General features: G+C 41.4%; 1 long non-coding RNA gene across 1 annotated transcript in view; it reads left to right on the forward strand.

Moving 5' to 3' along the window:
* The first annotated feature begins 2,904 nt into the window (after positions 1-2,904).
* The window catches only part of LOC143693443 (uncharacterized), a 94,056-nt gene continuing 71,409 nt past the window's right edge, over positions 2,905-25,551 (forward strand). Inside the window, exons 1-2 of the long non-coding RNA XR_013181139.1 lie at positions 2,905-3,225; positions 3,995-5,275. This is a non-coding gene — a long non-coding RNA (uncharacterized LOC143693443). The remainder of the gene's footprint in view (positions 3,226-3,994; positions 5,276-25,551) is intronic.

The raw sequence follows: 25,551 nt of genomic DNA on the forward strand, positions 1-25,551 counted from the left end.
AATGACTGGAATTATAGGCATTGTGTTAAACCCTTCAGCTTTCCCACTTGGTTGCTTCATGAAATTCCCCAAAGTTTTCCCATCACATAACATGCTGGGCTTTTCTATTGCAGCTCTGGGGTGCTACACTTTCCCCCAGACAAATAAGTCTTTGGGAAATGGTATCCAGGCAGGATGCAGGGAATTAGGTGATCTCTGCAGCTTCTCTTCCTGGTGTAAACCAAAGCCTAAGCTTCATTACCACCCCTTGGGAGAAATGGAAGAGAGGCAGTTGCTAAAATTGCCAAACAAGCCCAAAGTGTAATTGACTTTGTCAGCTGTGAAGAGAAGAGTGTTCTGAGACTGGACGTGTGCTCCTGCATGGATTAGGGAATAGGTACAAAAATGGGCATGGTTTCACAAACTGAGAGGGAAGGGAGCTCTGTAAAAAGCAGACAAGCCCAACCACCAGGGTGACCTCTGGGCTTTGAAGGCCAAGTCAGGTGAGGGGGCAGCTGAGGCTCTCAGCTTGCAGCACCAGCAGCAATTGCACAATAATGAAACATTTTGCTCGGTGTGCTGTGCTGGCTGTGTCAGGCTCTGCAGCTCCTGCTGCTTCCCAAAACAGCAGAGAAACCTCCCTGGCATTGCCTTGGCACCAGCCAGGCTCCTGAGGGGCAGGAGCAAGGGTTGCCCAGGTGGCAGTCCAAAAGGATGCAGCTTTCCTAGTTCAGGGTATGTATGATCTTAGAAGGAAATAGAAAAGTTGGCTTTGTTTACCATCCCTTTCCCCTTTGCCTTCCTTTTTTTTTCTCTTTAGTATGTGCAATATACATCTCCTCTGGAATCTGTCCCAAATGATGGTGTTTAGCCTTTTCGTGTCATGCCCACCTGCTATTTTTCAGCCATTTCAGAAAATTACTGGTTTCACAATAGGATTGCAACATATGTCAGAGGGATAGGGACATTAGGACAAAATTGGAGAGGGAGGAAAATATAAATGCATCCAGAGCTGTTATTTCATGTTAATATGCAGATGTTTTTTATTGCATAAGGACGTGGGGAACCATGTGGAACTTGCTCTCCTCACTCCTTTTGTCCCAGTCCTATTCCCCAGTTTTTGCATTTTGTTTGATTGTTGCATTTCCTTGTAACCAAGAGTGTGTATTATCCTTGAGGCACCATCTGCTTGCTTTGTGCCTGTCTGAAACACCACCCTGGGACCTGGCACAGAGGGGCCCTGAATGCTCTGATAACACATTCATATCCTGATAAATGGGCCAGTTCTGCACTTCCTTGGTGCTCCTGGGCTCAGAGCATGAATAAAAGCAGCTCCAGCCCAGGGAGCACTTGAACACTCTGCAGTCAATAGGAATTGGTGCTGCTTTGGAAATGGAGGTGAAGATTGCATGAGTGTTGTTACAGAAGGTTTCTGTTTGGAGTATCTTTGGAAAGAGGGTATTTTCTCTTGTAATGCAGTGTGAAGACACAATTCTTATTGCTCACTTTGACTGAGTTAGAACCTGACCCAGCTGTCTGAGCTGCAGCTGAATTAGCTCCTGAGTCAGTTATAATCCACTTCTGAAGTGTGATAGGAGTCCCATTTTCCCTGACCATTTTTAGCCCATTGTCAGTAATTCAGCATGATCTTCAATGAAGATACGGCAAACTCAATTTTTCTCCATTACAATTGCCTTTTTAAGCAATAACATTTTTCTCAGACTGTATTTTTCAGTTTGTTTTGCATAGTCCAAAACTCAAAGCCACAAAATCAACAACACTTAGGTCTTTTGAAATCCACACTTTGTGTGGTTGTGTATGTCAGCATCCTTTTCTACCATGCAGTAGAGCAGAGATGAAGAATAGGCAAAATAAAGCCAAAGATTTCTCTAATATTTAAAGAGGAAAAAAATTTATACATTTTAAAACACATGTTTTGTGTGTTTTATAAATCAAATCTGAATTCTATTTGCTCCAAGCTTTCAATTTTCTTTAAAAGAAACCCGAGGTCTGAACTTAAGCTATTAAAGGGATGTAGCATCATTGTGAATGTCTGTAGAAACAAAAAACAGGAGACCACTTGAGGGCAGCAAATGCTCAGCTTCTCCCTGACAATATAGCAAAGTATCATCAGGAGACAGGAGACTGTACTTTTATTTTCCATTCATTTATCGTGTAATTTTTGACTTGTTTTACAAAGAGCGTTGTTTCCAAATAATTGCACAGATAGGGAATTTTTTTTTAAATTGCTGTAAAAATAAAAAAGGGAAATTTTGTTCTGGGTTTTAATTTTTGCTTTGGAATTCAGCAAACATGTGAAGGTGCATGGAAGTTTTTTGAAGGTGGAAGAGAAGGGACCCAGCAGTAGAAGCTAATTTTTACCAAATATGTCTTAGGAATTTCACATGTCATTTGTGCAAAGTCTTCACACTAGAAAATACAGAAAAAAACCATATGTACTAGGAAAGAAAAAAAATTCAGTATAAATCATAATGCAAGATCATGTAACTTTCAGATACCTAAAGAATGAAGACAGTGTCAAAATACACATTTGGTATGTCAGATTAAATCCGCACAAGAACCTCTAACCTAGCACAAACTAAATTCTTACAAAACTTGATTTCACAACCTTATCTTTTTCCCAAAAAATGCTCAGTTTTAAAATGCAGCAAAATCATAAAACACAATCCATCATCTGGAGCTAAATTTATGCCTTTGTGCTCCCTTAACAGTTTTAAAATTAGATGCCAAGCAGAGATCTTTACCAATTAGGGTAACAGGCTGATCAGCCAGGAGGTTATCTGGGAACTCCATGGAGAAGCCCATGAGGTTTTTTTGTGATTCATAATGATGATGATGACAGAGAAGTGCAGGTTCCAGTTTAGTTTTTTACTTTCTTCCCAGTGCCATCTTTCCTCAGCTGACTCATTTTGCACCTTTTCCAGTACCAGTTGCTGCCTTCTCTCTCTACAGACCTTTAGTCCTCACTGAAGGTTTCCATTCCTCTGCTCTGCAGTTTGAGCTGCTCCCCCTCATCCCCTCACTTCCTCATCCTCTCCCAAGCTCCTCTTCCATGTCAGCTGGAGTTCTCCTCCTCCTCCCCCTCGCTGAAGCACCAGGATGGGAGCAACCAGAGTTCATCAGAAATCACTTCCACCTCCTCTGCTGGGTGCTGCAGCATCCTCAGCTCGTTGGAAGATGCCAGGGCAGGGATGTCCTGCTCAACCCCATCAGCTGTGACTGCCTGTGAGTATTTTGGGACCTCTGAGTCTTGTACAGCACAACCTGAGCAGATTTTCACAGAGGCTGCAAATATCAGCGCTGTTTTCATCCACGTTTTTGCTAAACTTTAATTTCTGGTCAAAAGCACGGAGTTGCTGCAGAGTTCTAGTTTTATGGTGGTATTTATTTTAATGTTAGAGGAAAAAGTGAAGTCAAATTACCATTTTCAGAAACGAGTGAAAAGCATAAGCCAACTAAAAATATATCTGCATACAGAAATAAAATTCAAATTCAATGCTTAATGCAATTCAGCACCATAATAGGCAATTTCAGTTCATGTGAACAAAGCGGATGAGGTTTAATTGAAGGCAGGCTTATGTAATTGAAAATGTAAAAGGTGCCTTACCTGTAGGTATTGTCATTGGTGTTACCTCTGCTCTGTTTCTCTTGTCTGAGGTCATATTTTCCTGTGGATGCACAGGAATTTTGAAAGGGGTAAATGTCTCTATTTCACAGATGTAAACCCACCACTCAGAAACACTGTTGGTCAGAGTTTTCAAGATTTGGCACTGCTTTTGCATTTTTAAATTTTCAGCTTTTTTTAAACTCCAATCTGTGAGAAAGAAGCTGTCTTTTCCACAGTGTCTTTTCATTGTCCTTCCCACTGAAAGTAAACTGGAGCTTGCAGTCCACTCTTCTAAAAATCAGGCTTTATATCTGTTTCAGATGAAGTCTGCAGAAACTGGCCATTACTGAAATGCTGCCTTTTTTTTTTTTACTCTATCTTGCACAGGAAATCTGTTTCAGAGCCAGAAATACAGATTGAATCTCAGGACTTCTACACCTTTGGTTCAGCAGCAAGACCATCTGTCACTTCTAATTCCTGCTATGAAAAAGATGATCTAGTTATCTTTGATGGAATAGTTCTGAATTTGCAAGCTACAGTCTTCTCCTTTTCCTCAATTAGATTTTCCTCCCCTCCTACATACTGGAATCTCTATTTGAAGGTTCAGCCTTGGATAAAGCTAAACCCCAAAAGAATGATGCCTTTTTAATCACTGGCTCCCCACTGCATATGATATCAACTTGCAAAACATGCTAGCTCCTCTCACCAAAGCAATCTTGACTTGCTTCCAAAGGGGAGAGAAAACAGGTGAATTCCTTGTCACTTTGGATTTCACTAAAGATATGCAGAAATTTTGCTCCATTTTAAGCTTGATATATGTTTTGAAGGTAGAGGGTTTCTAAGGAAGGGCTGGATATTTTTTTCAGGCCTGTCTACATCTTAACCAGCATCTGCATATCATTCCAAGGTTACTTTTAAATCTTCTGGATTTTCACTCAGCTTTGTTTGACTCTCAAAGGCAAAGCACTCTTTCTCATAGGACCATTAAATCATAACAAGGTTCTCTTTCACAATGAGGAAAAAATCCATTTTTATTTCTTTGGAGGAAACCATCCTCATCTTCATCTGGGTAAAGAGATGCTTCCTGAATCATAATGCATTCAATCTTTCACACATGTGTTTTCTTGGTGCAAACTACAGATAAAAAGCACATGATATAATTACATGCTTTTGTACCATAGGTGAGGGATTGTCTCAGGCTGTTCCATCAAGCTATTGTTTTTTCCCATGCATGTACACATAAACACATTCCTGAAGCTCAAACTCAGCTGTGTTTCTGTAGGGGTGTCTCAGGTCATGTCTCTGCTATTACATTTTGATGAAAATAAGATTGAAATTTTAGGGATTAATGACCACTTGGCAAAAATTCAGCTGATATCTACTTTAGCTGCACCACTTCTTCCAACCTCCCTTCTCCAATGAATAACTGAAAAGGACCGAGGAACAGAGAGCTGTTTCTAGGATACAATGTGCAGCACTTCCTACTCTTGGCTCACTCTAACTTCAGCCTCTCAGCTCTGTCATTTTTTTCTGTCTATGAATTTAAAATAGCTTTTGCCACCAGATAGTGAAGTGGAAGCAATAGCATTTGTCCCAGCTGTGAGTGGGATCACCTTGCTACCGTGGTAAAATCGAAGGGGCTGATCTGCACATGGATTTTACATTAAGGTAATTTCCACACCTTACTTATCTTGCTGTTGGGTTAAAGCCTTTCCTGCAGTGAGTTCAGAGGCTTTATGCATGTGTGTGAGAGCACATATGTCTCTGTGCAAAGCATGGCTTCTCTGCATTGGCATTCCAGCTGGCAGTTCCTGGAAAGCTGTCTGGAAAACCACCCTGCGGCTCCAAAGTCTTCTGCAAAAGGGAAATCATGAATGCTGTGGCCTCCCTCCTGCCACTCATACCTGTGCTGTCCTTTCTGTGCTCCAGCACGTGGGCAGAACAGGAAAGACATGGTTGGTTTTTTTGTAATCCCTCTTTGAAAGGAAAACAAATTCCTTTTTTTATTTTTTGGCCATTCCAGATGAGGGAAAGAAAAGTCTTTTGAACCGGGTTGCCCCAGGTTCATCTGGGTACAAACACTTTGGGTACATTGATCCATTGTAAACTCCTGGAACAGGAACAGGATGCAGGTATGGTGGACAATTATTATCAAACAATTGCTGCTCTGTATCCAGCCACTTTACAGCTTTCTGGTGTCCCTGAGATATAGGTGCTGGTTTCATGTTCTTGGCAGCCCTCCACACCCATAAGGCAAGGTCCCCCTTTTTTCACCAGGAGCTGGCAGAAGGCTCACAGATCAATGGAGAAAAGCTTCCCTCAAACTGGAAAACTGAAGAGACTTTTTTTGTCATTTAAGCTCTGGAGACAAACCTCCTCACCAGCATTTTCCTCTTGCAGTACATGATTACTCTGAGATTTAGGAAGCAAACAAACAGTAATCATTAAGAGCAGTTTATTAAACAAAATAAATTTCTCCTTGTGCCGTTGACTAAAGAGTAGGCAATTTAACTGTTCCTAATTATGAGGTTATGCCTGGATTTTTCTAAACTGAAATGACAGTTTATATACACTTTTTTTTTAGGAACACAGTTACTTTTTGAGGCTTTTGCACAGATGAACTCATTGATATCATAAGTACCGCCATGTGCAAGAGATTGAAAATGGTGATGGAAGTGATTGAAAATTGTGTTGTAAATCTTGGTGCTGCTTCTAGCAAATTACAGAGTCTTGAATACGTGGCACAGACCCACAGTAATTTATACCTGCCCTGATGTTTAACAGAGGGGTGTTTTTTCTAGTCCAATTCAGTCAGATGCACACATTCACTCCAGGCCCATGTTTGGGATGGTGAAATGAAATAGTTCCCATAGTTATTCCTAGAAGTTAATTAGCTGTGACAGTGGGAAAGTGACCACCTCATGATTCTTGGATATTTATAACAGGGCTGTCACTTGCTAGGTTAGTCAGGTCATAGAGAGGATGAGAGTGTGAAGTCAGGTTTCTGTGCCCACAGAGCTGACCCTGCATCACTGCTCTTCCTTGCCATGGCTGGAAGATGGCAGGAAGGATCTCTGGGTGCAGGATTGGAAACACAACCCCAGCTGTGATCCCTATCTTTGGGAAACAGGGCTGTGCTGCAGAGCTCTGGAGGTGCATCTGCATTTCCTTCGTCACATTCCTTCAGAGTCTGGCCTGGGATTAATGAAATGGAGATGCCTTTTCTGCTCCTGCTTTCCTGAGCTCAAGGTCAGACTTCCAGGGGCAGAGCAGAGCTGTGGCAGAGGATGGAGAAGTGTCACAGTGCCATCCCTCAGCTGCACACACTGCACCACCCTGCTGCTCATCTGCACCAAGTGCTGCTTGCTCAGTGGGGGACACAGAGGGAGATTTGGTTTGGTTTTTTTTTGCCTCTACTTTATATATTTTGCCACTGGAACTTCCACTGTCGTGCCTCAGGACTTACTGTAGCTGTGCAGCTCCCTAATGCATGAGGAGATGTTTGTTTGAGTCTCCAATTTTGCCATGTAATCAAGACTTAATGTGCTAAATGTGTTCTCTGTAAACTGGTATCAGCACAGCTGAGCATGACCTGAGCAGCTGGGAATATTTCTGAGAGCATTTTTTGTGGTTTTGAGAATTAAAAGAGCAAAGGAGTTACATCAGCAGGGGAAAAAACCCTCCCAAATTACATGTTTTATGCAAATCAGAGGTATTTTATTGGTAATGATAGCCTAACCTGGAACAGGTTATTCCAAAGATCTTTCTCATTTAGAGTACCATTTATAAATGTTGTCACTGCTCAGGAAAAGAGATATCTCACACTAAGAAAACCATGAGTTACTATCATGACAAGGAGAAAGCACAGAAGTTCATTTTTGTCTGTCTGTCATTATGGTCCTTCAGTTTTAGCAGGAAAAAAAACTTTCATAGAACTTCAGCATGATTTGCAGAGTGTCATTTCTCATTTCTCTGTTAAAATTTCCTGCCCATAAATAGTGTGCCAAATGTTGTAGTGGGTTTGTCATCTGCCCAATATTCTTCAGAGAAAGCAGCTGACTGTTGGCTTCCCTAATTATTTCTTCTTCTAATATTGTTTCCTCAGAGCTAGCTTGAAGGGGGAACAAACCCCAACTATATATGCATATATATAATCAAGTAAAACCAGACATTTCTGTCAAAAAAAAAAAAAAAAAGAAAAAAAAAGGTAAAGCTTTGGAACAAACAATAAGTTTCATGCAAATGTCTCTCTCTTAAAACTGGCAAGATTTCAATAAGCATTTTCTGAGAAGTATTTCATTTTATTTTACTGAAAGGTGGGACAGTGCATTTTAAATTGCTATGAACCCCCACTGGAGAGCCAAGCTGGGAAACTGCCAAACCTCTCATACCTGCAGTGACAATGGGGAGCCATATCAACACACACAAACCCATATTTAACTAAACTGTTCAATTGAATTCTAATCTCCAGCTAATCGCTAAGGTTGAGAAAAAAAAATCTCCCTATTCATGTTTTATTTCTAAAAAATACCTTTATGAGGTAATACAAGTGCATGAATGGATGAGAGACTCAAGCACAATGCACTGTCTACAAAGCTAAATGAGCTAGGGGGGTCACATTCTATTAAATATCTCACCCATGAAACTCACAGTTAAAAAGAAACTTTAAATGGAGTTTGGAAAGTCACTGAAAGGCCTTTTTTGGGGGTTCCCAGGGTAGAAGGTGATACAGAGGTGTGTTTCTGTTTTGCTTCGCTCCAAGTCTCCATAAACCACACAAATCAATGAGATTACAACAGAAATAGCAATGGACACCAATGTATGCGTAGTTTGGAACATTTTGTGTTCAAAACAGAGCTGCAGCCTCCTGAACAGGGCATGTCTGTGTCTTTCAGGCATAGGGAGACCTTTCACCCTTCCTGCTGCAGGACTATGTGCAGGAGAAAGCATGGCAGCCCTGGGTCTGGGCATCAGGCTGCACATCCCTGCTGTGACTGCCACTATCCAACTGAAATTCTGCTCAGTATTGTGCAGTGGGAGAGATCACAAAAGAAAAGAGGAGCTCCTTGACTTATTTGAGGGCATATTTGAGGTTAATAATGGGGGCGATGTGGGGTTAAAACACACGGTCCTTAACTCAGGACTTGTAACACAGCCCCTCATCACTCTTTGCAAAGGCATGGGTGCCCTCCCCTGGTTTTACCAAAGCAGGAACTGATGTTCCTGGTAAAATCCACATCTGGAGAAGGTATCTCCCTGTTACAGAACCAAAATAAAATTTCGAATGAGGATGCTGTGGAGCAGTTGTGAAGAACAAGACATTTGGGTACAGCTGGTTCTCAAGCACAGCTGCTCAGGTCTCTTGCTCTCCAGAAACCTGTTTGCAAAACAGGAAGGTCTCCCCTGGACCACCCCCTCGTGGTTTCAGGTGCTTACTCTCTGGTTCTGAGTTTCCATCTTGTTTGCAGACTCTGGAGGCCAGTCTGGTCTGTGCTAATGGTTGGCTGGGGATTCCCACGAAACTCTGGATGGGTAGGATGGCTCCTCTTTGCTGATTTCAAGAAATTCCTTGCAAGCAGCTCATTCTCCTGGCTGTCCTCCCTGCACAGCAAGGCTGGGCGTGTCCTTGATTTAACCTGGCAGTGACAAGTACTGGCACTCACTTTTAGCTGAAAGGGCTCTCCCTGACCCAGGTTTTATGCTTGTGTGGAAACCCTGGCAGCAAAAATAATTTTCCAGCGTCTTCCCATTTGTCCTGTTACTTTCCTGTGTCTCCAAATCTCACCTTTCTCAGTGTGAATCGGCCAATGTGACCTTCTTGGCAAACACTTGCTGAAGTTTAGAGCCAACCAAGTGTTGTGGGGGGCTATCAAATGTCTCCGAGGTAAGGCATGCATAAAACATGAGCACAGAGTCGTAAATAACTCGGCTCCTCTTCATTTATTTTAAAATAATGATGGTTGTTTAACTGGCTTAAAAGGGTTACTCTTTCACCCCTAGCTTGTTCTGAGCACCGTGGGAAAACGACAGGATCACTGTTTAGTTTAAGGGATGTAGTCATGCAAAACCTTTGCTGTACCTTCTGGAGGAAGCTGGAGTGTTTCAAGAAATAATGAAGGTGTGAATCATCACAATTCTGAGTTGTCTGATAAGAAAATCTTTTAATCTCTTGTAGCAGTGCAAGGGCTCCGATTGCTGCAATTCTCTTTTATAAATTGTGCAATAAAATATGGAATAAATCATTGCAAATGAGTCCAGGATTATCAGCAGTCTTTTCCTTTGATATCAGTATTTCTGACCGGTGTTCTTTAAAGGCTTTTACTTGTTAGTTTAGTTTTAGGAGACAAATAAAGTAATTAGTGCTCTTTCTTTTTTCCCCCATTTTATGGTCTGTTCTTGGCACACTTAGAAAACATTTGAGCTTGAACAGTTAATTTTCAGTTGTGCCTGTTAGCAGGAATTGTTTCCATTTTTCAAAAACAATGTAAGAAAACAACCAGGATGAGATACTGGTTTCATTAAACGTGCATGCAAAGGATGAGGTGTTTTGTTGCTTCAGTCCTATTCTCTTTTTCTTTAATTTTAATATATTTTAAGCATTCAAAATGCACTAAAAAGTATTCAGTTTTATATGTGTGTGTTTAGTCAACAAAACCCTCAGGAGTTTCATTTTGAAAAATATTGTCATTGTTTCTGGAATTTGGCTCCACACACTCTGTGTGTTTTTACAGGACAAAATCTCTGGTCTTTTACCAAGGTTTTATGTTTTTATTTATACAAAAACCACACAATGCCAGAGGATGCCAAGAAGGTGAACAGCTTGGTAAGATTTAGGCTTTTTAGGAGTCCTTTCAAGATCAAGAAAGATACACAATCAAGTAAATAGCTCAAATTGGAAACCTCAGAACCCAGCTTTGATATGTGACTCTTCTCATAATATACAGTATGACTCTGATTTAGCTTTATCACTTCATTGATCACTTCCTAGGCAGCAGATGCCCATTGGCTAGAGAGAAAATCAAACATTATTCACTGCTACTTTGACTGTGGATGGTAAACATGTATTTATAATATAAGGCAATGTCCTACTGTAAGAGACTGGAATAGTGGAGCTAGAGGGGAAGAATGAGCCATAAAAAAATACAGCTTGAAGTGTTTGGGTTGGAATCTGCTGTGATTTATTCTCCAGCTCCTTGCTCAGGTTGCTGCATGTCCCCTCAGCCTGCCCTGGGTGGGAACTGCAGGCAAGGGGCAGCTCTGCTGGGTGTCCATGAGCATCCTCCACACCCTCTGGTTTCTAAAGGCTGAAAGAAGGTGGAAAAGCACTTTTTGTAAACAGCATGTCCACTTACCTTTTGGAACTTCGTTGGTTTCTTTTACTGCTGGAATGCCTTTTACTAATATTTGATGAGCGGGTGAAAAAAATGTGACAAAATTGCATCAACAGTAAGATTGCTCATGGTGCTTTAATTATTTGCTCCATTTGCTTCACGCAGGAAGTTATTGGGTGAAATGCCTTTGTGTGCAGATTAGGGATGTGTGACACACTCTGGCTAATTGTCTGGTTGTGCAGCTCAGATGAGGGTCAGGCTGCCTGGCCTCTGTCACTCCCTCCCCTCATACAGCTGTTTGCAGCCAGCAATCACCTTGGGAAACAGCACACAGTTCAACCCTGCTTTTGTGTCAGTCATGAGGGACTTCTTCCTACAAATAATTCCCAAACTGGCTTAGGAATGCTTTGGATGCTGGAGGGAGGAAGCCAAGTGACTGTGAGCTGCAGGGAGTGAGTGAATGGCTGAGGATGAGTAGTGGAAGGGGAAGGCCATCTCTGCCAGGCATGGTTATATCTCCTGGGGCTCACAGGTGTGGCAGACTGGCAGTAAAATGTCCCTGGGAGGGCAAGAGAGTCCTGAAAATGAGCTGAGAGCCCCTTGCAGCTGAATAAGGGGATCTCAGTAGGTGCTGGAGGTGCATTTGTGGAAGAGAACAGACTGAGGAGAATACAAGAAGTAACTGAATCACAGCATTTACCTGGTTTATGTGCAGGCCATGGGCTGAACAGGAGGACTTGACAGCCTGAGCTTTTCTCAGGGGTTCTGAAGTGTGGAGATGGTGAAGGATCTGTAAGGAGGAGGAGGAGGAGGGAGTTCCTCTGTGCAGCTCTGCCTTGTGGTCAGGGCCAGCTGGTCCTTCCTGGAGCTCTGTGATGCTGCAGTGAGGTCACCTTGCTGTCCTCCTGCTCTCAGTACATCTGTGGGCTCATGGTGTGGCATTCACGTTCTCTGAACAGAGACATAATTCTCTCTCTCTCTCAGGCTTTTTCCTGGAGAAGCACAGAGATCAAAACAATTCTTATCTCATTTGCTGCTCCTGTGTTTTGGAACATGTGTAAGGTGTTGGAAGATTATTTACCTGAAGGAATTTTCTTGATTGGATTCTGGTGTGAGTGTTTTCTTTCTTGACCAATCTGCAAACTGTGTCCTGACTGTTGGTCAGGAGACAGGAGATTTTGTTGAGTGCTTGTGCAGTTTCAGTTTAGATGTAGTGCAATATAGTATAGAATAATATAGTAATTAATTAGCCTCCTGGTATCATGGAGTCCTCCTCATCATTTCTCCCTGCACTGGGGGTCCTGAATTATCTGATATTGTGGTCCCTCTCATGTTGCTGCATAAATGATATGGATGATATGAACCTGTGTGATCATACTCTGTCTACAATGGGCTTTAAATGCCATCTGATGCAGATACAATCTCATGAAGCAGTTGGGACTGTGTGTGAATTGTTGATTTCTCCTTGGGTTTCTTTAAACCTGAGGCAATGGCACAGCAATCTAGAGATAACCTGGTGTAGAAAAATAATAGAGATGCTTGTGTTGTTCCCTTGCCATTTTCACTTCCTTTCTTTTTCTTCGAAACCCTGTTTATTTCCCCGTAGGGCTATGAAATAACAGGAAGCAAGAATACCCCAGCTAGGCAACATCTCTTCTGCAGAACTACAGGAGATTACATCCTGTGAAAAGGTTAATGAGGAACTGAGACTTTTTTTGGTCAGGATAAAGAACATTATTCACTTCCTGGTGCACTAGAAGCATTTGTGAAACCTTTTAGGAAATGGCATAATGTATTTTTAGTGCAAAATTAGGCTAGAAAGAAGTTGCAAAAGCTGTACCATCAGCCCTGGATTTGATGCATCTGACATTCAGCAGCTGCAGGTTTTCTTGCTTCCTTTCTTCATTGAAAATAGATGCAGAGGACTTTAGGAAAAATATCCATTTTTTTCTCATATCCTCATCAGACTCTCCCTAGAAAATGCACACCAGCCAGTGTGTGAGCCCAGCTGGTGCTGGACACTGATCCTGCTGTGCTCCAGGCAGAGTGCACAGCTCAACCCTCACTTTCCACCTTTGAGAAGACTTTTGTGGCTCAGTGCCCATTGCCATTTCCCTGCCTTCCTCTCCTGGCCCATGGAAGCTGCTTCCAGGGCTGCTACTATGCACACTCAGAGATTTATTTTTTTTTTTCAATCTCTGCATTTTAATTACAAGTCCTCCTTTTCAAAAGGCTGGATGTTTTGAGATAATGAAATCTTTCCACAGGTCATGCTGCTTTCTCTTCCTCTGGATTCCTCTATTAACAGAAAGCTACCGGTTTCCAGAAGGAAATTGTCTTGATTTCTTTATAGCCTCAATCTGTTCTCACCAAAGCCACTGGCAAACCTTCTGTTTATTTTTCAGGGATACAAAAACTAAGCCAAGTGCCATCAGGCAGAGATCAGCACATTTACTGAACCACGAGCAAGGCCTGGGGAGCCTAGTTAAGTAATTCATTACAGCTTCTTTGAAACTCCTCACTAAATAGGTTTGAGGTTGTTTTTTGCCAGAAATGCTAGCTTGCTGAGGTGGAAACATTTTGTGGCAATGTACCAATTTCTGTTATCCAGAAAGTTATTTTTGGGTCTCAGGTGAAATTTTATGGGGAGGAAAGGAGGCAGAGAAGGACTTTTATCTGTAATATTGGGCTGAACAAATGTAGCTACCACGGCTTCTGGGCTAGAATTGCTTGCAATTGCCTGAACACATCTGGGCAGATGGACTTAGCCCTCAATTTCAGGTGTCTAAATTGAAAGGTGTTTGAAAGAGGATTGAAAGGGGGCTGGACTGGATGATCTTGAAAAACCAACCAAGCCAAACCACCTTGTGGCTCTATGAAGTCTATATGTTTGTGACGTATCTGGTTATAAAAAATTATGTTGGAATTGAGAGAGCCATCAACCTGAGGGAAGTAGAAACATCATTTAAGCCCAGTGTTTTCATAAGGATTTGAATTCCATGTCATAGGGAAGTGTGACATCCCCTGTCACAGGACAGAGTGTTAATTCAATGCTCAGAAGGCACTTAGAGACATCACAGAAGATCTTGTCAAGAAGTATCAGCAAAAGCTGTTTCTAGTTTAAGAAATCACTAGAAACTGGGAAAGTGTGTTGAATTAAATCCATGCCATTTTTACCTTGTCCTTGCACCTTTTCCTGGCTGTGTGGTCACTGTCCAAGACAGAACTCTGGGCTAACGAATACTTAGTTCAGTCTGGGGCGTTTTAGGCTTTTTAAAATAAATTTTGCATGAAAGGAACAGAAAAAAATCCTTCCTGACCCTTCGGCTGTGCCTGCTCTCTGCAATTAGCACTGTGTGCCTGTAGCTGCACTGGCTCTTGCAGATGAGATCTTCCACAAGGCTCTGGAGGTGTCAGTGAAGGAAAAATGATAATAGAGTTGTAAAGAGTGCTGAGGCTGGAACAAGACCAAATACCCATCAGCATTCCACTGGTTTTGATCCATCACTGACAGTAAACCAAAGTCAGGGATCCACACTAATAAAGGCATTCAAATACCTAAAGCTCACCAAAATCTCTGTGAGTAAAGTGTCTAAATATTTTTATAATGTGGGTCCTAACAAAGTTAATAAATAATATTTATGTTAAATCAGAGTGTTGAATTGGCTGATTCAGGCTTTTTTGGGAATACAAGAAAATTATAGTTATTCTCAAATAATTTAAAGTATCATATAGTTACTTTGCATTTGAAACACCACTATCAGCTTACCTCACTGTTGTGTTGCATTGTGTTGATGTCACAGGCAGTACACAAGCAAAAAAAAAGAACTAATGATGAATGCTTGCACTGCAACAAAAAACAGATCAAGATTTGCTTTGTATGTTGATTACCATTTTATTTATAAGCAGGACATATTCTAAATATTAATATTAAGTGATCTATTTTGCTCAACAGTGTAAGTATGAAGTTCCAGGGTTTTTGCTTAGATGCTGGGTCCCCATCTGTTGTATCCATGGTGATAGCAAGACTTTTGTTCTGATTCCATTTCAAATCAGTGTTGTGATTCTTAGTGATTTTGAAACTGCTTTCTAGCAAGTCTGAAAATTAATGGTTAATCAAACAATCTCAGCTTTGGCTCAGTTATCTATGTGCATGCACCCATTATTAAGTAGCAATCTACCTCCAGCAGCAAAACCTTTCACTGTGGTTTCAGTTCTTGTGTGGTGTCTGTAGGGATAGGATAATGTATTTGAAGAAAATCTGATGAAATTGCACCAAAGCTTTCTACATCCTTTATTGGGAAATATAAAGGTCAAGCTCTTTCTTTGTAGGGATTACTGGGTCTGTACAGCCTCAGTAGTAGGAGTGAGCAATAGGAATGAGGGAGTGGGGTGATAAATCAGAGGAACACTTGCTTCAGTAGATATCTGTCTTACAGCAATTTGCTCTTGGAAAGATAGTTAGGGTTTGTGTATTATCAGATCTTTTCTGGAAATTTTTGGGTAAAAAACCCCAAACATAAAGTTAAAAGATGTGACTATAGGGAGAAGAGAGATCATAAAGGAAGGGTGTCCCCATGTGCATGTTTCAGAGGAAAGGAGTGAGGAAGGCAGGAGGTACAGCAGGGTGTGCAGAGGAAATACCTTGGAAAGAAAGTGAGAAATATTCTTAATTTTGACAGCTGTGGAATGGGAAAACTTTGGTTGTCCACCCCACATGAGGGATGACACGGAGCATTTTGCCAATGGGACCAGCAAGAAACTGGGTTAGCCCAGAGAGTGGGACATGCCAGTGGGGAAAATCAGTGTGTGACTTCTACAGCTCCTTCTCTTCTAGCTAGAGACTTTCACCCAAGCTTGGGCTGAATCAAATTAATACATGTCTGATAGGGAACTTGAAAATCTTCCTGGTATTCATCAGGAACTGCAGGTTTCCAGAAACTGTGTATTGCTGTGCTCAGGCTGAACAAAATGAAGAAGTACTCCAGAGATTTGCTGTGCTGTAATTTGCCCTTGAACAAAAATGAAGCTTAAAAAAGGTTTAACAAATATTCACACTTCTCAAATACTTCTCTGGGGTTCTGGCCTCCCACTTGGCTTTATACACTGAAGATGAGGGGGGGAAGCCTGCACTGTAATTAATCCCCCTGGCAAGGTCACCTGGATAAAATGTTCTTGGCTGGAAAAACCCAGTGAAGGGTCAGCAGTGATGCTACATATGTGGTTTGTCATTAACATGCATTACCAGTGATTGAAAGGTAACCTGAAGTCTTTTGTTTCTGTGACTGTGCAGGGCTTTTATAGTTTCAAATAAACAGCTGAAGGTTTTTTCTGTTTCCTCCTCAAGTGAATGTGCAAAACATTTGGCTCTGGCCATTCCTCACACTTGCCATGACAGAGCTCCTCCCCGGGCCAGTGATGACAGAATGTGGTCCATTTTTTAAATGGGGATTTGCAAACTCAAACACATTCACAAATCAAGTTCAGTCAGGGGATTCCTCACATTCCTGCCCCGAATGGTCTCCAGACTCCATGAAAAATGCAACTGGTCTGCACTCCATATGACCATGTTTTTTTAATTTTGCTCAGGGGGATGTCAAATGATAATCACTGTCAGCCAGTTTCACAAATGACTAGAAATTATCCTCAAAGTCAGTGCTATCAAGATGGAAGGTTTCTAATATATCTTGTGCTACTTCTGATGTGCAATAAGATGCAAAAATACCTATCTTTTTTACAAACAATTTGACTGATGGAAGAGATGCTTTTAAAATTTGACACTTCAGTTGGTGGAGTTGCAAGATGTTCTGAAGGACACAATCAGAGTTCAAAATGAACTTGGTCAGACAGGCAGATGAATAGAGAACTTGTCAGAGAGATGAATAGGTGAATAAGCAAAAGGATGTTCAATGTACCAACTGTGACATTTAGGAGGGAGAGTACAAATGCCAGGTGGGTACTGTCTGCTAAGCAGCAGTATGGGAGAGGAAGGTTTAGAGATGAGAGTGGAACAATACTCTTTTAGTCAGCAGCATGGTATTGAAAAAAGTGGGAATTTCACCCTAGGCTGAAGTTGAATTTTAAATAGTTTGGTAGTCTTAAATGTTCTTTACCAGTACTTCTGTGATAAATGCCTCATTTAGGTCTGATAGCCATTTATCCTCTCTGTAGATGCTCCATTTATTTTTGCAAAGCCAACTCATTCATTATAGCTAGCTCTTAGTAAAATGAAGCATTCAACTGGGAAGGTTGGCCTATGGCAGTCAGCCTAAAGACATGTCCAATTTTGTTTTGAATGAATTAGTGCAGACCTAGTGTAACAGCTCTTAAAGCCCATGTGCAGCATGGGGTGCCTCCTCTCCTTGGATTTGCTTTGTGAGAGTGAATTTTTCTGTGGAGAGAGAAGAGGTGCTGCAGAGGACATCCCAGGGAGTCTTCCTGGGGCTCCCATTGTCTGGAGGAATCTAAGGAAATCCACCCAGGCTAAGGTAACATTTTGTGGCTTCATCCATTCATATGACTTGGCAATCCATGCATATGACATGGATTGATGATGAGCACATGATTCTTATATTGAATTAATCTGATTTCTGCATTTTATTAAAAGCAGTGGGGACCAAGCTAAAAGTGATCTTGCACACAGACTCTGATTTTCTCTTCTCTTAAAGAAATTTCAATACAGAAATACAGATATCTTCCTTAGTTTCCCTATGCTTTCCTTATCTCTACATAACTATTTAGCCAATACACACTTACACAGAAAGAGCTTCTTACCTGTGTGTCATGTATTGCACAAATTTGACAATAGCTCAGCTATCCATCTTAGCTGCTAAGAGCTTGGTTTAAAGCTTTATAGCAAAAGGAAATTTCAGATTGTTTTCAGTGGAGGCAGAACAGACTGTATGATAGAAGTGTGGAGTGAGTTTTAACTGAGGGGTCCTTCTCAACACTACCCTCTTCCTTTCGGGTTTCACAAATTTCTTTTACATATAACCTATTAATATTTATTCCTGACTCAGGAAAGAAGGGCTGAGCTAGATGACAGCCTTGAAATGGCCTTTAATTTCTATGACATCTTCATATCTTGCATAATCCTGTTTGACTTCAAACTGCTTGTAGGTAAGTGCACACTGAAAAATGTTTCCTTTGCCTCCCTGAGGGCACCACCAAAATGAAGCAAAGCAAGGAGAAGCAGGATAGCTGAATGGGGCTCTCAAAATCTAAGATGCTACATCTTGTCTGTCTGCAGATCCCCTCTGTGCTGCAGCCTCTGCTCACTGCTTAGTTTGCAGAGATAAGTTGGTCTTATCTGGAAATATCTCTGTACTTGAAACTACTAAGCAGAGCAGATGCACACACCTCCTCATACTGCAGAGTAACCTGTGAGGTTGGACTATCTGGTCTCATAAACCAGCCTCTGTCATCAACAGTCTGCTTTTTGAAGTTTCTGCATGGTTAACTGTAGAGTGCCATCTCCCTCTGAAGATAGGATCAGAGACTGGACCTTCTCTGCAGTGGTAGCCAAATGTGCCTGGCAATGTTTTTCTATTTTTTTCCCTCTCTGTCTCCCATGCAAACACATACCCAGCTAAACAGAACACAAGAAAACAGTTGGAAATAATTGGGATAAACCAATCTAATATAAAATCTGTATCAACAGCCTCAGCCTCTGCAAAGCTTTAAAAGCATTTCTTACTGACTTGGCTGACAAACCCCCATCACTCTAAATCTTGTTCCTGGTGTTTGTACCTGAGTAACCAGGAAGATGCCTCCCAGAGAGAATATTGCTCTTGGTTTTCCTGCCAGTAGTGCTCAAGTTACAGACCTACAGCACTGCTGTTCCAAGCTCTTGCCTGAAGTCAGAGACAGAATGTAATGCACAGTCCCCAGGGAAGGTCAGGGGCAGCAGTGGCAGATCTTGAGATGTGTTGGGTCCATAGGCACACATGTGCTGTCACCAAGGCTGTGCCATGAAACCCACACCCAGTTCTGGGGCAAGGAGCTGAGGTGAGGCCAACATCCCTCATCAGTCCTTGAGCCCCATCTCACAGTGGAACAGCAAACCCTCCAGCAGCTGCTCTCATTTCCTGTCTCCAAGCCATTCACAGGGTTTCCCAGGTTTGCCAAGGTATAAGAGATGTGTCTTGGGCTTTTCTTCCTTGCAAGAGAAGCGTGAGATTTTCTTTAGAGAAAATTAGGGCTTCTCTCCACAGTGTGTAGCTGTTTGGAACAGTCAAGCTCTGTCTTTTGGATTGATCTTCCCAAGATTAATCAAATCTGAAAGATTCCTGGCCAATTAATTCTTGAACACTTTATTATTACACTCATCTGAGCTAAAATAGCTATGGAAAATTCTCTTGATATTTTGGATAAATTGCAAATCCTTTTTCCTTATACTCTGGAATAAGCATGCATTATCCCTAGAACCAAGATTTCTCATATTTTCCCTAAATGAAAGTTTAATATTTATTGAAATCTTCTGTTGATTAAAAGCTCTGAATAGTGTATCCAAAAGACTAATCGATATTTTAAATGCACTCAGACATATTAGCTGCTTACTGTTACATAGAGAAATAATGAACTTGCTATATGAGAAGGTAAAATTTATGAATAATTCATAGATGCATTAATTTATTCAGTTTTGCCTTTTGAATTGATTTGGCAATTATTCTTGTACTGCACATCATTTACGAATGCTTAGATATAAATATTTACAGTTGCAAATTTGTGGTCAAATAATTTCTGTTCTCTGATTGAATGGCTTCTGTAGCACACCAAGCAGTGCAAATTGTGAATTTTACTGTTAAATATACAGCTCAGTGGAATGTGGGTGCTGGAACGATCAAGTAAAGTGGATACGTATTGACTGCAAATATGGCCAAACTAATGTATTTTAAATAGAAATAAATATTTGCAGGCAAGTTTTCTTCATTTCTTATTGCAATAGGAACAAGGGAAAGACCTCATGTGTTGCGGTGCCCCAGACAAAAAAGACTAATGTCCTTTGGCACTGATATTTTTATTGTTTATTCAGCTCTTCTCACTTTTTCCTTTGTTTTCATTTTTTCCCCCTGCTGATTGTGTTTTACGTCTTTCAAGGATGACTGCAACATTCAGGAAAATGAGAAGTCCTTCTAAATGACTTAACCCCACAGTGAAGTTATGGAAAGAGAGGATCCAGAAGCTGAACATTATGGATTTCTGAAGAAAATTATGGTCTGAGTGGAAGGGTTAATTCACAGTGGCTTATTTCAGCCAAAGGAGACTTGCCTCCTAAACTCCCCTGTATTTACTGGAGAAGGAGAGACTTCTCTAGAGGGTGATTCAGAACAGGAGCCTAGTTTTAAATGCTCTGAATCATGCTGCTAGTCTGCTTATTTTGAACGGTGCAGTTTATCTTCCCTCCATTTCCTACTTGTTGCCCTGATTGATGAGTAAGGATTTATGCAGAATGAATGAATTTCACCTTTTATGAATAAAGCATACCATTGTGAGTATTTAGAGAACTTGATTTGAGACTAAAGAACAAGTGAAAGCATTAAGAAGTATTATTTTATGTATTTCTCTCTATGAACAGTTAGAAGAACATTTGAAAATTCCAGCTTTAAGCATTGAAGTCATTTAATACAAAGCAATAATTCAAAGTAACTTCATGTGATTTTTTGTTTTCTTGAAGCACTCCAGAAAATTGTTTTTCCAAAGTTCTTTCACTTTGAAATGCCTGCACAGAAACACTTGAGGCTGAAAGTAAAGCTAATCCATTTGCAGATAGCACGTTCAGAAAAGAACAAAACCTGTGAAATTACGAACAGTTTGTTCTGAAGAAATAAAGATGAAGGCATTAGCATTCAAAGCAATCCTAAAGCAAAAGTAGGCATTTTGATGAAAATGCATTTGAGAAAAGAGAGTGGATGCTCAGTTGGTCTTAAAGCCAGACCAGTGGTAGCTTGGTAGGGATGCAAGGGATGCTCAAAGGAAATTTGTCACTGTGTGTAGCTCATGAAAGAGCATGAAACCACGTTCAAATTGTTTGTGACTGCTCCCCTCCTGGCATTAATGCTTGTGCTCAGAGAAGAGCTTCACCATCACAGCAGACCAAACTGCTGGAGCTTCTGCTCTTGAGGAAGCAGCATCACGGGGCTGCTGGAGCACCTCACATCTGAGTGAGTTTTCAATCAATGTGCTGAGCTGCAGATGATGCCCAGGAAGGAAAATCCTGACCAGCAGCCTCCTCAGGGGCTGCTATAAGTGCTGCCCACTGCCTTGCTCTCCATGGTGGACTCTCTATGTCTTTTTCTTTGTGGCACTGGGGATGCACAGGGCTGTGGATGGCATCCTTCTGACACATCAGCATCGTGGGACAACAACAGCTGATGCCTCTGAGCTGAACCTGGGTCACTTCACAGATGCTTCTACAGGTGTGGAATAGTGTATCTCTGTAAGGTGGCCTCCAGTAGGAAAGCCAGGATTTCCAGCTGCCAAAGGCTGTTCTGCAGGGAGCTCCTGTCCCAGGCAGCCACTGGTGATCCCACTTGTGACACTGACTCCCTGCTGACATCCACTGCTCTTTCCCTGTGCCTTTGTCACCCCTGTGCTTGCTGAGGGCTTAAGAAGAACTTCAAGCACACCCACAAATGATTTATCATTAAAAGACTGTTTTAAATATGATTTCCATGATGGGTAAGGTCCATATGGGGATTTGTGCAGTTCAGAAATGCTGTAGGAGGGGAGTGATGAGTGAGCTCCCTAGGGCTCTGCCAGGTGCCTGTAGCATGTGTGTGCTCCACTTGAGTCACAAACATGAAGTGGGGAGGCCACAGGGCCATTGCACAGAGGTGAGAAACTCAGTGCTGCTGAACTCAGTGATGGTGTAAAGGATGCTTGAAGCTGGCTTCCTGCTCATGATGTGGTACATTGTGGAGCAGCGTGCCTGTGGTTAACTCTTCCTGTCATGGGTGAACAGACAGAAATGATATTTGCTTTTTTGTGCAGTGCTGAAACACTCTTGTAGTCTCTTCACATTTTCATGTGAAAAGCAGGAACAAAATTCTGCTGTCACTAAAATGAGTTGTCAGAACAACTCCATGTATGAGTTTAATTTCAATTAATATTTAATAACTATCTAGCTTTTCTTGGGATAATGATTTCACAAGAAGAGAAAGATCAGAGCAGACCTCCTGCTAGTATAGCACAGATACAGCAGGAACTGCAGAATTGCAGGGTCAATACAGCAGAATGAGATCCTGCCATCTGTAGTCATTGTGGGTAGCACTCCACTCCTTGAGAGTCTGCACTTGGGTCAGTAGGACTGTGTAAAGGAAAGGACACACTCAGTGTTTATTGAGGATCAGAGTTTGACCCTAACTGCAAAATACTCCTTCTCTTGCAAAGAATAAACCAGGCATGGCTTAAGGCAATCCTCGGTGTCTGCTGCCTTTTGTGAGAGGGGTGAGATGTCTCCTCACAGGTCTTGCATGTTTTGAGTCTATGCTGTCCACCCCTCTCCACAGGCACATAAATTCCTCACTCAGCCGTGTCATGGAGATATTATTTTATACAAAGCAGACTTTATTACAACAATTTCTACAACATGTTTGGAACAGCAAACACTTCTGTATGGCAAACAATGCTAGAAACACTCAACCATCAAACAGTCGCTCTATGGTTTTGACATCAATGTCAAAAGTAATATTTCTACTCTCAGCAGGTGAGCAGATATAGGTGCTTGTGTTCCACAGAGAAGAATAGGTGCTGATTTGTTTCCTCACAGTTGTATTGGCTCTGCAGTGCTAAAAGTCTTGTTAGTTCTTGTCCTTGGCATCGTCAGATGCATTACTCTGAATTTTGAGAGTTAGAAGAGCCATTAGGTACAAAGGAGGGAACAAGAAGACCCACAGCATATGTTCAGTCTGCAGGCAAACAGCACTGCCTGTGCTAACCCTGATCCATGTGCATAAAGATGGTCTGGGAAGTTAATTATGACAGGCAAAAAAAAAAAAAAAAGAGAAAGGGCTGTAGGAATTTGCTCCAAATGACAGCAAATGCAGTTGGCAGGATGACTGAAACTCAGTCCCTGAAGAATCCCTCCAGGATATGTAGCTTCCCTGACACTAAGTCAGTGGGCTTATTAGCTGGATTTGATGATAGATTCATTTGCTACCCATAGCCAGACTAACATGTGTAATTCTTCCTCTTTCTAATTTTTTTTCTGCCATTGGATAGGGGCCAGCTCCATAGATCAATTTGTTTATTTGTGGTGGTTTTGTTTTTCTGATGATGGATGAACCAACTGATAGTGCCATCACCGCCCTGTGAACCCAAGGATAAATTCATGGGCTGCTAGCAAAAGCACTGCCTGATACCTGTCATCTCCACTGAGCAGGCACTGCTCCTTTCTCCCCAACTCTCAGGATGGCTGGAGGCATCTTTTCCTTTAATGTTTTATTTTTCACTGAGCTGCACCGTGTGGTTAATTTTCCTTCCTACTTTGCAGCTTCTCATCACCAGCCTGCTCCATTACGTAGGTTTATTCCACTTTCAGATATCACAGCTCGCCAAGTGCGAGGCACAGGGAGGAGCAGCAGCACAGATTTCAGAGGATCTGGCTAATTTCTCTCCTGGCTGGCATTAAGGAGCAAATAACTGAGGGTTTGTACCTGTTCATTGGAAATGAACCCCCAAAGGTTTGTGGAGACAGAGGAAAGATGGTTTTCAGGCGCGGCCCACCAGATGCCAACAGGGGGAGTTTCAGCTCTGCCTCAGATTTAGGCCTCTGACAGTCTCCTCACCTTTGCTGATATTGATCATGAGGGATAAAAGTTATTTATTTTCCCACATTTCAATAACATTTCTTAACGCCTCTTTCCTTTAAAGAAACACTTCCGCAACTCTTCTATAGATTGAAAATGAAGGCACAGTTCATATCTCTTGTTGAAATCCTTTTAAAAAGAGACCAGTGATGGAATGGTTCTACACTTTGCTTTGCTGGAATGAAAGAAAGCTAATTTGCCTCTGGGACAAATCAAAACCAGATTTTAGAAAGCAATCTCCATTTCTCTCTCCTCCCTAAAAACCCTCATAATGAGGCACTTCTCTTGCTCATTTTGCATTGACAAAGATTTGAGTGATAAGATTTTAGAAAACCAAAAATCTGCTTCTGGCCTACCAGTTTAAACAAAATAATTCATAGCCAGATAGAAAACAAATATAAAAAAAATATACCTCTTTGATATATTTGTTTTTTTAAGGGGGCAGTAAATGGAAGGACATCCATTGTGAGGAGGCAGAAAAACATCTTATGAAAATGAAGCTCAGTCTTTAGAGTGGGGGTGTAACCCATGCTCGTGTACAAATGAATGGAGGAAGGTTTTTTGAAGAGACATTTTGTCTCTTTATAAACAGGATGGGTTATGTCTGTGCAATGCTGCAGTCAGTTCTGCCAGGTCCCAGTGAACTGCAGTTTCTTTTCTTTTCACAAAATTTCTCTTTTCTTATTTGAAAAATTGTTTTCGAAATTGGCTTCAAAGAAGAAGGACTGTGTATTTTTTGTAACAGAAGCATGATATTTCCAGTTGCTACTGAAGAGGGTATCTTCTGTATAATGAGCCTCTAGGGTTCACTCAAGTTGCATTTCAATCATTTTTTACAGCCATCCAGACCAGACTTCAGCTGCTGAATCTGCTTCATTTCTGGGTGTGAAAACATGTACAGATTAAATCCAAAGCTCTTCAGGAGAAAGCTGAAATGTCCTGAGTCATCCAGTGAGAGTTAACACTAGTCTCTTTTCAGAGACTTATTACCTCTGGCTCTGAGCTTCAAAACTACAGCTCCTTTCAACTATGATTTCTCAGCTGAGAGGGTCCAGAGCTGTGATCTTGTCAATAGAGGACAGGATGGATGAAATTGCCCTTTGGCAGAGTTGGGCAAATCCTGGAAAATGGACTTTTCCTATTCTGTGGAAAGAGCATTTTTAAGGGATTAAATATTCTTCATTTTCCACTTGACATATGAAATTTGAATTCACAAGCTTGGTATTTTTCTTCATACCCATCCATGGGAGGGCCATGCTCTGTGTAATATCCAAAAACATATAAGTAAGGATGTCTGTGTATATATGTATGTATGTGTGTACATATGTGTATATATATATATATATATATATATATATATACATACAAGTACATATAAACTGTAATTGCCTATTTCAGAAATCCAAATTAAAATTCATATCTACAGCAGTGATATTCATCATTTCACTCAGTCCAGTTTTGCAGTCGGTTGAAAACCTTTTTAATTAGTAGCTATCAGCAATCCTGTGAGTGGGTTGCTGAGTAGAGAAGGTTAATGCTGTGTCTGAGGGGGAAGGGAGAGAACTTACTGTAGGAATTAGGACATTTTTCTTGATTTGATGAAATTGTGTTGGAGAGAAATCCACTGCGTCTTGATATTGACGTAATTGCATTGCATATGCTGAAACATCCCTCTGTAATGGGCTGATCCAAAGGGCAAAGATGGCCTGGTGAGGTTTGCCGAGATGCTCTGTCTATTCCCGTGCCAGCAGACCAGCCAGGAGGGGTGAATGGTTCCAGGGGTATTAGGAGGGATGCCAAGATC

Source organism: Agelaius phoeniceus, chromosome 2 (assembly GCF_051311805.1).
Source record: "Agelaius phoeniceus isolate bAgePho1 chromosome 2, bAgePho1.hap1, whole genome shotgun sequence".
NCBI lineage: Eukaryota > Metazoa > Chordata > Aves > Passeriformes > Icteridae > Agelaius > Agelaius phoeniceus.